The 10,156-nt window shown below is 45.0% G+C and overlaps 1 pseudogene; it reads right to left on the bottom strand.

Moving 5' to 3' along the window:
• Positions 1-2,449: 2,449 nt before the first annotated feature.
• On the bottom strand, positions 2,450-3,653 carry LOC144942584 (trace amine-associated receptor 365 pseudogene; annotated as a pseudogene).
• Positions 3,654-10,156: the final 6,503 nt, after the last annotated feature.

Below are 10,156 nucleotides of genomic sequence, written 5' to 3'. Positions count from 1 at the left end.
ACGTATATCGACTTGTAAACCGAGACCTTTGTTCGAGAACTCAGCTCCTGCTTTACTACCACTGAAGGGTGCAGTGCCAGCAACACTGTGGATGCCACACCGATTCTCTGGCCGATCTCCTGCTCCCACGTACCATGACTCGCGAAAGAAACCCGAAGGTACTTAAACTCTCCACTAAAAGCAGCTGTCCCCCTGTCACCTGGAGAGCACGATCAACCATCTCCCGGGAGTGAACCATGACCTCAGATTTGGAGGTGCTGATGCTCATCCCAGCCGCTTCACACTCAGCATCAAACCATTCAAGTGCACTCTGGAGATCACAGTGTGACACGGCAAAGAGGACGTCACCTCCATGCCCCCGTACTGGATACTCTCCATAGCTTGGATGCGCCTTGATATCCTGTCCATAAAATTCACAAACAGGAGTGGAGACAAAATGCACCCTTGGCGGAGTCCAACATCCACGGTGAACGACTTTGATTTAACACCAAGAATATGGACACAGCTCTCACTCTGGGAATAGACGGACCGGATAGCAAACAAAAGCAGCAGTGGTGCATCATACTACTGCAGCTCCTCCCACAAGACATTGCGGGGAACATTGTAATAAGCCTTCTTCAAGTCTACAAAGCAGCGGTAGACTGGAGAAGCATACTCCCATGACCCCTCAAATATTTGTGAGAGGGAAAAGAGCTGGTCCATTGTTCCACGACCATGATGGAATCTGCATTGTTCCTCCTGAATCTGAGGCTCGACCACCGGGCAGAGCCTCCTCTCCAGTACTCTGACATAGGCTTTACCTTGGATGCTGAGGAGTATAATCCCTCTGTAGTTGAAGCACACCCTCTGGTTCCCTTTCTTAAAAGTGAGAACCATGACCCCAGTTTGCCAATCCAGAGGTACTGTACCCGCCTTTTATGCAACATTGAAGAGGTGTGTTAACCACGACACTCCTACACTGTCCAGCGCTTTGAACAACTCTGGGCGAATCTCGTCCACCCCAGTAGCTTTGCTGCTACGAAAGCCCTCGTCTGCCGCAGCGACTTCAGCAGCTGTTTCTAGGGCTGCCTCCTGAGAAGACGGCATGTCCACCGGGTTAATGAGCTCCTCAAAGTGTTCCTTCCACCTTTCCACTATCTCCTTATTTGAGTTCAATGTTATGCCAACCTTACTGAGAACAGCTTGGGCCACGTCCTGTCGACCCCTCCTAAGGTTTGCCAGAACATCTTTGAGGCTGCCCGGTAGTCCCTTTCTATGGCCTCTCCAAACTCCTCTCATGCCCAGGTTTTCATTGGTACCTCTCAATCGATTCGAGAGACCTTTTTCCGAGCATAGCTTGGAAAGCCTCCTTCTTCAACTTGACAGCTTCCCTCACCCCTGATGTCCACCAGCAGGTCTTAGGGTTGCCGCCATGACAGGCACCAACTGCCTTCAGGCCACAGCTTTTTGCAGCTGCATTGACAATCAAGGTCCTGAACATCGTCCACTCGGACTCAATGTCCATGACCACCCCTGGAGTATAGGATCAATTTTCCCGGAGGTGGAAGTTGAAATCTTTCTGCACTGGGTTTTCCGCCATATATTCTCAAAAAACCTCCATTATTCGTTTGAGCCAACCACGTCTATCTGGTTAATGCCCCTGGACTGTTTAGGAGAAAAATGTCAGGTTGGAAAATTACTCAACCCATACAAATATTCAAAGAGAGTAATTTTCATTCGTTTACAGCAAATAGTTTATTCCAAGTCTTTGTAAAAACGAATGAAGTTCCTCATCAACCATACTCTTATCACACCAAATTGATATTACCGGTGGACCCAATATACAGAAGACTCTTGATTATCTGACGAGGAGGATAGCCGTAGATCTTTCAAAATCGTGGGTAATCCAAAAATATCTATTTTCTGCGGATCTCTGTCAAAACCCACAAATATAGGGATGAATTAAAAACAAACAATAACAATCGAACGCTCAATGCGCATGCTCAATGATAACACTTGCCTGCTCCCGTGCAGAAGACTCCGCCCACTAAGTGGATAACAGAGCCACGCCAATCAACATCAATCAAACTCTGTCCACTGTTGTAATGGTATGCAACTACTGTACTGTAGAACAATAATGTGGATTTCGGATTAACTGGAGCACATTTCTTCGGTTTAAGCACGTGACTTGGAATACAAATTTCCAAGAATAACAATATAAAACTGTTTTTACATTATTGGGCCTAAGGGGAAATCCATGAGTCATTAATTCACGTAAAAATCTCAGGTGCGTGGTTAATCCACAAATCGGACAAACCACACGCGGATAATCGAGAATCTACTGTATATGAATAGCGCTTACCATCAGGGATGGTCAAATGGGCTTAAAAGGCAATGCCAACGAAACTCATAAAAACAAAAAAATATGCAATTGCAAGCACTATGGAAATGCAACCAATACAGGGTCGAAGTTGTAGAGGGAGACCAAGGATGAAATTGAATGATGCGGTGGAATTACATTTGAGGGCAGTTGGATGCTCCTTAAAGAAAGAAGAGGCACATAATAGAAGAAGCTTCTTGAAAAAGAAGGCAGTAAACCATCACAGCTCAGCACTGCGGATCCCAGGCTGCAGGAGCCTGCGACTGAAAATTATGCGGATGGCATTACGGAATGTGCGGTTGAAGCCGCCGTAGAGGAACGGGTTGATGGCCGAGTTGACGTGCCCGATCCAGTTGAGCATCTCCCACACCACGGGCTTGGTCGTGTAGTTCAAGTAAGGGTCGATGACGATGGTGCTAAAGAACGGCGCCCAGCATACCATGAAAATGCCCAAGATGATGGACACGGTCTTGGTGGCATTGTGCTCTCGCTTCATGGCTGCCCACTGCTGCTTGTTGAAGCCCAGCGCGGTCTGGCCCAGCATCCCATGCTGTTGGGCACCAATGGAGCGGGCCTGCTTGCGGGCGATACGGTAGATCTTTGCATACGTAACTGTCATGATGCCCATGGGCAACATGAAGCTGAAGAAGGCCCCGCAGCTCGAGAACACCTTGTTCATAAAGAAGATGCAGTTGTCGGGACAGGTGCGCTCGGCCACCATCTCCTCGATGCCGATGACGATCCAGTCCAGCATGATGGGCACCACGTAGAGCAGTGAGCCAAGCCACGTGGCTGCGAGCGCTATGGCTGCAGTTCTTCTCGTGAAGCGCTCTTGGTAGTGGAAGGGGTCACAGATGGCCAGGTAGCGGTCGTAGCCGATGCAGCAGAGGTGCATGGTGGAGGCAGTGGGCAGGAAGGCGTGTAGAAAGTGGTGCACCTTGCAGAACGCATGGCCGTAGAACCAGCAGTTGTAGACGCACTGGTTCATGTAGAAGGGCATCACCACCACGCCCACAAGGATGTCGGCCACTGACAGTGAGAAGGTGAAGGCGTTTGGTAGCACCTGCAGCTGCTTGAAGTAGAGGATGGCCGTGATGATGAGGGTATTGCCGAAGATGTTCAAAATGATGGAAATGATCATGGCAATGAGGATGACCTCTGCGTATTCAGGGGGGACGGTAGGCTGCCGGCACACCAGGTTGAACTGTGTCAGGACACAGTGCGACTGGAACGTCCCATTCTGAACCGACGAGTTCAAGGCAAGTGCCGGGCTTGCATATTTGCCCATGTACATTTGCTTTAAAATATTTTACCTCTACAGCTGTGATGTCCAACAACTTGAGGCGTGGTCACTCCCTCTGTTGAATACAAATATGACAACGTGTAAAATGCGCAAGACTTAAATGGCTGAAAACTCAGCCCATGGATAGTAAAATGTTCCTCGTGGCACTTGAGATAGCTAAAAAAAAACAGGACAAGAACTATTCCTCTACTTTAGGTATTGCGATTAAATCCCTCTGGATCAGTCACTTCATGAAACTTATCAAACTTCTTGAAGATTACAGAGGTCTAATTGATTTTCGGAGAATAAATCTCCATGTGCATTCCCTTGACAACACGGGTGAAACATGCTATTCCAAAAAAAACAGCACGGGCAAATTGTAAATTCTAAAGGCCTCGGAAAGTGTTATTTTCAGCTTGTTATAGCTTTCTTTGTTGACTGATGATCCAGCGCTTACAATTTTAGTCAAGTAACTCACTTTCCAGCGGTCAGTCGCCTCCTCATCACTCTTCTGTGGCTACTACCATGGTTACCTTAATGGTAAGCTTACCTCATTGATTCTGTCTCGCAGACTTTTTCGTGTCATCCATAGTGTGTCCAGCCACCACATTGGCGGTCACAAGAACTCACTCACACATCCACTAACCCAACCACTCACTCACCCACCCACTCATCGCACTGCAGGTCACAACATTTCCCTGTCTCTTGCCCCGCACTGCTCAAATTTGGAATACCCTCCTCCCATCACTGTCTCCTTTGCAAAGTTCTTACAATAACCTTTTGTCAATTCAATAAACCTATTTCAGATTTAATCGTGCTGTTTGTTACTGGCTACTTGTAAATGACGACACCGTCGATGGATTATATCCATGAAATGTTTCTCAAGGTTATTCATCCAGGGTATGGACTATAACAGTTAATTTACAACCTATATTAGAGCTGATCTATCCAATTGTTTTCGTAACCGAACCTCCGATTGGCACGATTGGCTACGTACGGTGCAAAATAAGTTCAACATATTCCAGGATTGCAGACTCCAGGATTAAATTTTCTACTCATCTAAAAAGCCTAAGCACTATACTCGACCAGAATATGCCATTTGCTCACCATATAGTTAGGTCCTGCAATTTTCATACCAGGGCTCTATAACACATTCGGCCAATACGGTGGCATGTAGCATCGTATTGGTAAGGCTCGATGATTGCAACTTACTACTGTACAGGATGTCTGGAAAAACATTACCAAGTTGCAACGTGCTCAACTAAACGGATAACACAAAACCGAATGAGATGGTTCAAACAAGACAGAACGAGACAGTCAAACAAGGCAAACATCGAATAGGCAGCCCCTAACGAGACGTGGCAACTATTCCCGAACACAACTAGATGAAAGTCAATGCAAACGAGACAGTCCACATGAGAAATAATTGAATGAGACAGTCGTATCTTGTGTCTGGCTCATGCAGTGGTAGGCAATTTCACTGACAAGAATCAAATCAAGATTCCACTGACAAGCCTTGAGGCGCTTCCAATAGCTCTGTGTACCGATTATAGGATTATAGGTAGAGGTGATTTGTGAAGCCGATGAACCGCATATAATGTCTGCAAGAGACACTTACCTGAGCAGCAGAATGGGGTGCCAACCCCAACTGGTGCTCGGCTTAACCTCGCCCCACATTCGGACAAGTTCAATCAAGGGTTCGGGTTACAATTAAGGTGAGGGCTAATGTGAGGGTTCGAGTGAGAGTGAGGATTAGAGTTATATTTAAGCTTGAACTTAAGCATAAAGTTAGGACTATGGCTCGGGTTATGGTTAGGGCTATGATCTAAATTTAAAGTTATAGTCAGGTTCGAACAGGCTAGAGTTTGGGCTATAACCAGATATGGCTAGAGTCAAAGCTACAGCGCTATGTGGTCACAGTGAGGGCAAGAGTGAGGCTTAGAATTAGGGTTAGTATGAGGATAGCGTTAGAGTCAGAGTCAAGAAGGCAGAGGTCTTGAGCTAAGAGTTATAGAGGTAAGGTAGAGTCATGCCTTAACCACAGATAGTGGGTGGATTATGCTGTGGTAGCATTAGGGCTCACAGGGCTCTGTACACATTTAACGCATGTAGGCAGCAGATGGGTGAATTGTGTGATATTAAATGTGTGATTTTAAATTCATGTACATGCTGTGAATGTAGGCTTTTTTTTATCAAAATATAGATCTACCAGCTAGGTCAAGGCTTGCAGAGATTATTTATGAATAGATTGAAATTGATTTGTCCATATATAGTATGCGAATATATGTGCATGTACATAAGTATACAAAGACAAACAATCATTTAAGACGGTTAGGGAAAGTGCATTTATCAAGCACCTTTTGGGTCGGCAACGCACACTGCAAGATGCTGCAGTCAACACCACGTCCCAACCGCATTTGTCTCTATTGGTGATGTTAAGACATATAGACCAGGTAATCCATTTAAATTCCGGTTGACCTAGAGGCGGCCGGATATTGGTTCTGAAATCACTTGCCACTGGCCGGGAATTGAACTCGGGAGGTAGGTTTCAGGTCATGGTGCGCTGACCACAGTGTCACTGCTCCACCCTTAGTAAAGTAAAAAAGTAAAAGTTGCAAACTCGTGACTCTGCTGCACAGTATTTGTAGCTTCCTTGTCATGTAAAACCACAAAAAGAGCAAGGGGATATAGCGACCAGACCCAGCGCTACCAGCAATCCCCCACACTCTGTGACCCTATTCCATTTGTGGGAATCAAAACGGACACACCTGGAAAAAACCCATGCATGCGAAGGGGGAGAGGGGGGGGCAACACTATCTCACACAAATGGAACAGCTGGGAGTCCACACATGTGCTATACTGCCATCTTCTGGCGAGCCAGGGTATTGCAACTCATTGACGCCCTCGGATAAGGAAGTATTGTAACATCCGTGTGATCCCTGAACCCTAGCTGCCTCCACAGTGCTGGGTTACAGACGTCCATAGCCACTACCTTCCAGATAATTGGGCGGTGGTGTCAACACGCCAAGCATAGACCATACAGGAATACAGAGCGATCCATGTAGAGATACCCCACTGCTTTCTAATGCCCCCCATACTTTCTTCTCGGCAGCTGATTGAATGCAAAAGCGATGGCTCGATGTCGTACAGAGGAAAGTGTTAGAATATTTCATGATTTCTTCGAAATTGGGCTGGAAACATATAGAGGCTTTGAAAAAAAAGTAGCTTTCTCTGTAATTTCTCCAGTTTTATTTTAGTGGTATATATACAGGGTGCTTAAAAAATGTTTTACACTTCTGAGAATTTGCAACAATACCACAATAAATGTGCCTCCGGGCTCTGGAGACCACCTGGAAAAGATTCCAGGCATGTGTTGACAATGATGGCGAACAAGTGGAGATTCTGACTTTTGAAAGCTATTAACATACATTTGTCATCATGTTACAGTCTATTAAAAAAAATGTTTACTGTTACAGTTAAAAACATTTGAAGCACCCTGTATATACATGGATCGGCCTGTGTATTTAATTTGTTTTGAGCTAAGATGAATGCTCGCCACATTTATTCGGATGAGATCGAAGTGAGAGATGATAGGAGAGAGATGTAAGATACATAGGAAATGCATTGGTAAAAAATGGAGATTGAAGATATATGCTGCATTCAGGAGAAAGACTGGAGAATTATAACTATGAAACAGATGTACGGTATTAAAACAAGATACCTGTATATACAAGGTGAGCCATAAGTAACTACTTGATTTGTGTTTGCCTATAACTTTGGGACAATTAAATAAAACAAACTCTAAAGGATAGAACATTCTCTAATTCATCGTGACTCGATATAATTATGCATGAAAAGTAATATATTGTAAATGACCGCCTGCGTTGCGTAGGCAAATCCGTACTCTTCCAACTGCATTTTTCTACACTCTCCGTACCAATGAAAGCACGCTAGTCCTCTGTGATGGTCATTGGGCTGAAATTCTGGCACCAGCTGAATTTTATATGGAAAAAGATGCAAGTCCTGTACCAAGATTTTCCGCAGCGACCGTCGTGCAATTCCCAATTGAGCGGAGCATCTCCTCATCAACGTTTTGGGGTTCTAATTGACGCTTCCCCTTACTTGCTCAATAGAAGTCAGAGATTGATCGGTTCGAGGTCTGCCAACACACCGGTTGCATCCACCATTGTTCCAGATTCCCGAAATCGGGAAATCAATGCACGAATATAGTGTCGAGTTGGAGCCATTCGGGTCTTAAAATATCTGCGTGTGGAAATAATTGAACAATTGTTTCTGACAACTATTCTTGCATGCTGCTGAGGTGTATACCGGTTCATCATAAACTCACATGCTTTTACTTTATTCCTGCAATTTTTTTTTTTACAAAATAATTGAACACAAAATACCGCTATTTCAAATCAGATAGATACGTATTGCCCACCCCGTAGATAGTAGAGGCACGTACTGTATTCAGGCTAGGCGATCGATAGGATATGTATTTAAAAGAGATATAATGAAGACAGAAGAGATCTGTCTTCAGATGTGAGACACATCTGTGCATGGGTAACGTCAAATGTTGAGCACAGGTATGGTACTCACGACCCCTGATCAATGCCCAGACCCTGACCCCAACAATACTCACAACCCTTGCACATCACATGACTGCACGAGCAACGTGGTAGGCGAGACAAAGTTTGCTTACATCGCCATACATTAACGTGAAATAACTTCATCTTTGTAATTTTGGTTTCAAATTGTAAAAATTTGAATCGAACGTGTGATATTAATAGTACGTTTCGAATACACAAGTTTACCGTAGGCCACATTACTTGATCTTGCAACTCGTTTTTGGCTCTAACATTCCATCATTTTGACAGCACTTCTTGACAACGTAACACACACGCACACCAAGGGCTCGCAGTACCAACATAAGGCACGAGCAGCAGAACGATAGAAAGAGAGTCTCACCCCAAATTGCTCTCAGCCCTCGGAACACTCGGGACCCAGGCCTCCTTTACCTCCAAGCCGAGACTCCTAGTTCTAAGACCCCTCACACCATCTAGCGCAAAGCCTCTCCTCCTCGCTGTATTTAAACTTCTCGTCCACCTCATTATTCCAACTTGAGCAATGACGTGGTTGACTCGCCCCCCACCCCCCGCCTGGGAAGGTCGGGAAAGGGTGGGGGATGAGGATAAAATGGGTTTCTGACCGTAAATAATAGAACCAATTAAGCAGATCCTAATTGCTTAGTTGTAATCACTCGTACCTCTAGGGTAGAGGTGTGAAGTGACGCTTCTTTGCCTTTAGACCATTAGACAAGTAGCGCCTTGTCTAATTGATCTTCGGAGAATAAATCCCCATGTGCATTCCCTTGACAACATCCGATTCCAAATAAACAGCACGGGCAAAATGTAAATTCTAAAGGCCTCAGAAAGTGTTATTTTGAGCTTGTTATAGCTTTCTTTGTTGACTGATGCAAAGTAACTCACTTTAGTCAAGTAACTCACTTCCGGTGGTCAGTCACCTCCTCATCACTCTTCTGTGGCTACTACCATGGTTACTTTAATGGTGAGATTGCCTCATTGATTCCTCTACCCATGTTGAGTACTCGGTCTTTCAGACTTTTTCGTGTCATCCATAGTGTGTCCAGCCACCACATTGCTGGTTACAAGAACTCACTCACACATCCACTCACCCAACCACTCACTCACCCACCCACTCACCGCACTGCAGGTCACAACATTTCCCTGTCTCTTCCCCCGCACTGCTCCAATTTGGAATACCCTCCTCCCATCACTGTCTCCTTTTTAAAGATGTCAATTCAATAAACCTATTTCAGCTTTAATAGTGCTGTTTGTTACTGGCTACTTGTAAATGACGACACCATCGATGAATGATTTCCATAAAATGTTTCTCAAGGTTATTCATACAGTTCGTTTACAACCTATATTAGAACTGACCTATCCAATTGTTTTCGTAACCGAACCTTCGATTGGCACGGTTGGCTACGTATGGTGCAAAATAAATTAAACATATTCCAGGATTGCAGACTCCAGGATTCAGTTTTCTATTCATCTAAAAAGCCTAAACACCATACTCGACCAGAATATGCCATTTGCTCACCATATAGTTAGGTCCTGCAATTTTCATACCAGGGCTCTATGACACATTCGGCCAATACCGTGGCATGTAGCATAGTATTGGTAAGGCTCGCTGATTGCAACTTACTACTCTACAGGATGTCTGGAAAAACATTAGCAAGTTGCAACGTACTCAACTAAACGGATAACACAGAACCGGTGGAGAGGGGGGGGGGGAGAGTCGCGCATCTCTGTGCACGTGTACCGCTAGATGAGAGGTAATGGGTGGGGCTTTGTGACGTCATCATGCTGATCCAAGTCAAGCTGGGTGTCTTTTTAAAGGGGGCCAAAGTAATTGACCACAAATATAATCAATTAGTATGATTTTGACTGACTTAACTGACGAATAGTCTCAGCTCTAGTTTGACAGTTATC

The sequence above is a fragment of the Lampetra fluviatilis genome, chromosome 27 (genome assembly GCF_964198595.1).
Source record: "Lampetra fluviatilis chromosome 27, kcLamFluv1.1, whole genome shotgun sequence".
NCBI classification, from domain to species: Eukaryota; Metazoa; Chordata; class Hyperoartia; order Petromyzontiformes; family Petromyzontidae; genus Lampetra; species Lampetra fluviatilis.
Note: the sequence above shows the minus strand (reverse complement) of the source record. Positions and strands in the feature narration are given on the sequence as shown.